The sequence below is a fragment of the Arachis stenosperma genome, chromosome 9 (genome assembly GCF_014773155.1).
Source record: "Arachis stenosperma cultivar V10309 chromosome 9, arast.V10309.gnm1.PFL2, whole genome shotgun sequence".
Taxonomy (NCBI): domain Eukaryota; kingdom Viridiplantae; phylum Streptophyta; class Magnoliopsida; order Fabales; family Fabaceae; genus Arachis; species Arachis stenosperma.
The window spans coordinates 73065696-73069161 of record NC_080385.1 but is presented as its reverse complement, the minus strand read 5'-3'; the positions used below and the strand labels follow the sequence as shown (position 1 = coordinate 73069161).

Genomic DNA, 3466 nt, shown 5'->3' with positions numbered 1-3466 from the left:
TTATGGCTTTGCACTCTCCTTTTGGATTTTCTTCTGTATTGCTTGGGAGAGTACTAGGAGGGAGTTCAGTAATTTTCTTACTCAGCTGTCCCACTTGTGCTTCCAAATTCCTAATGGAAGACCTTGTTTCAGTCATGAAACTTTGAGTGGTTTCGATTAGACCAGAGACCATGGTTGCTAAGTCAGAGGGGTTCTGCTTAGAATTCTCTGTCTGTTGCTGAGAAGATGATGGAAAAGGCTTGCCATTGCTAAACCTGTTTCTTCCACCATTATTGTTATTGAAACCTTGTTGAGGTCTCTCTTGATTCTTCCATGAGAAATTTGGGTGATTTCTCCATGAAGAATTATAGGTGTTTCCATAGGGTTCTCCTAGGTAATTCACCTCTTCCATTGAAGGGTTCTCAGGATCATAAGCTTCTTCCTCAGATGAAGCATCCTTAGTACTGCTTGGTGCATTTTGCATTCCAGACAGACTTTGAGAAATCAAATTGACTTGCTGAGTCAATATTTTATTCTGAGCCAATATGGCATTCAGAGTATCAATCTCAAGAACTCCTTTCTTCTGATTAGTCCCATTGTTTACAGGATTCCTTTCAGAAGTGTACATGAATTGGTTATTTGCAACCATTTCAATGAGCTCTTGAGCCTCTGTAGGCGTCTTCTTCAGATGAAGAGATCCTCCAGCAAAGCTATCCAAAGATATCTTGGATAGTTCAGAGAGACCATCATAGAAAATACCTATGATGCTCCATTCAGAAAGCATGTCTGAGGGACACTTTCTGATTAATTGTTTGTATCTTTCCCAAGCTTCATAGAGGGATTCTCCATCCTTCTGTCTGAAGGTTTGGACTTCCACTCTAAGCTTACTCCATTTTTGAGGTGGAAAGAACTTTGCCAAGAAGGCACTGACTAGCTTTTCCCAAGAGTCCAGGCTATCTTTAGGTTGTGAGTCCAACCATATTCTAGCTCTGTCTCTTACAGCAAAAGGGAATAGCATCAGTCTGTAGACCTCAGGGTCTACCCCATTAGTCTTGACTGTGTCACAGATTTGCAAGAACTCAGCTAAAAACTGATGAGGATCTTCCAATGAAAGTCCATGGAACTTGCAATTCTGTTGCATTAGAGAAACTAATTGAGGCTTAAGCTCAAAGTTGTTTGCTCTAATGGCAGGGATAGAGATGCTTCTCCCATAGAAGTCGGGAGTAGGTGCAGTAAAGTCACCCAGCACCTTCCTTGCATTGTTGGCATTGTTGTTGTTTTCGGCTGCCATAGGTTCTTCTTCTTTGAAGAATTCGGTCAGGTCCTCAACAGAGAGTTGTGCCTTAGTTTCTCTTAGTTTTTGCTTCAAGGTCCTTTTAGGTTCAGGGTCAGCTTCAACAAAAATGCCTTTGTCTCTGCTCCTGCTCATATGAAAGAGAAAAGAACAAGAGAATGTGGAATCCTCTATGTCACAGTATAGAGATTCCTTGAGGTGTTAGAGGAAAAGAAAAATGGAAGACAGAGGTAGAAAATTCGAACTTATCAAAGAAGATGGAGTTCGAATTTTGCATTAAGGGATAGTGTTAGTCCATAAATAGAAGGATGTGAGAAGAAGGGAAGTAATTTTCGAAAATTAAGTAAAAGATTTTAAAAACATTTTGAAAAATACTAGTTAATTTTCGAAAACCAAGAGTGGGAAAGAGATCAAGTAATTTTTGAAAAAGATTTTGAAATTAGAAATCAAAAAGATTTGATTGAAAACTATTTTGAAAAAGATGTGGTTAAGAAGATATGATTGGTTTTTAAAAAGATGTGATTGAGAAGATATGATTTGAAAAACATTTTTAAAAGATTTGATTTTTAAAAATTAATGACTTGCCTAACAAGAAAAGATATGATTCAAACATTAAACCTTTCTCAACAGAAAAGGCAACATACTTGAATTGTTCAATCAAATCATTAATTGTTAGCAAGTATCTTTGAAAAAGGAAAGAAATTGATTTTGAAAACATTTGATTGAAAAGATATGATTTGAAAAAGATTTGATTTTGAAAAACTTTGAAAACTTGAAAAAAAATTGATTTTGAAAACAAAATCTTCCCCCTTGTGCCATCCTGGCGTTAAACGCCCAGAATGGTGCACATTCTGGCGTTTAACGCCCAAACTACTACCCTTTTGGGTGTTAAACGCCCAGCCAGGCACCCTGGCTGGCGTTTAAACGCCAGTCTGTCTTCTTCACTGGGCATTTTTGAATGCTCAGCTTTTTCTGTGTGATTCCTCTGCAGTATGTTCTGAATCTTCAATTCTCTGTATTATTGACTTGAAAAGACACAAATTAAAAATATTTTTGGATTTTTAATAATGAGGAATAATCAAAATGCAACTAAAATCAAATAACAATGCATGCAAGACACCAAACTTAGCAGTTTGCATACTACTGACACTAATGAGAATGCATATGAGACACATAAACACTCAAGTCAAGAGAATTCAAAGATCAAAACAAGGAAATCATCAAGAACATCTTGAAGATTAATGAAGACACATGAATGAATGCAAGAAGAACAGAAACATGCAATTGACACCAAACTTAACATGAGACACTAAACTCAAACAAGAAACATACAATATTTTTGGTTTTTATGATTTTGTAATTTTTTTTGGGTTTTTCGAAAATTAAGTGAAAAGGAAAATAAAGGTATCAAAATTCTTAATGAGAATTCCAGGAATCATGCAATGTTAGTCTAAAGCTTTAGTCTAAAGGAATTAGACATGGCCGGCCAAGCTTCAGCAGGACATTGCATTCAAGAGCTAAATTGATGAGGATCAATCAGCTTTGGTGATGATAAGAACATCACCTTGAAACACTAGAATTCATTCTTAAGAACTCTGAAAAAAATACCTAATCTAAGCAACAAGATGAACCGTCAGTTGTCCATACACAAGAACAATCCCCGGCAACGGCGCCAAAAACTTGGTGCACGAAATTGTGATCAATACTTTTTAATACACAGAACAATCCCCGGTAATGGCTCCAAAGACTTGGTGCTCAATACCATGGCATAAACACAACTTCGCACAACTAACCAGCAAGTGCACTGGGTCGTCCAAGTAATAAACCTTACGCGAGTAAGGGTCGATCCCACGGAGATTGGTGGTATGAAGCAAGCTATGGTCACCTTGTAAATCTCAGTCAGGCAGACTCAAATGTGTATAGTGATAAACGAATAAAGCATAAAGATAAAGATAGAGATACTTATGTATATCATTGGTGAGAGCTTCAGATAAGCGTATGAAGATGCCTTCCCTTCCGTCTCTCTGCTTTCCTACAGTCTTCATCCAATCCTTCTTACTCCTTTCCATGGCAAGCTCATGTAGGGTTTCACCGTTGTCAGTGGCTACCTCCCATCCTCTCAGTGAAAATGTTCCCATGCTCTGTCACAGCATATGGCTAATCAGCTGTCGGTTCTCGGTTAGGCCGGAATAA

The 3466-nt window shown here is 37.7% G+C and overlaps 1 non-coding gene across 1 annotated transcript; it reads left to right on the top strand.

The window, feature by feature from the left end:
* The first annotated feature begins 757 nt into the window (after positions 1–757).
* LOC130953432 (small nucleolar RNA R71) lies at positions 758–865 on the top strand. The gene has a single exon (XR_009075602.1). It is a non-coding gene; the product is annotated as a small nucleolar RNA R71 (small nucleolar RNA).
* Positions 866–3466: the final 2601 nt, after the last annotated feature.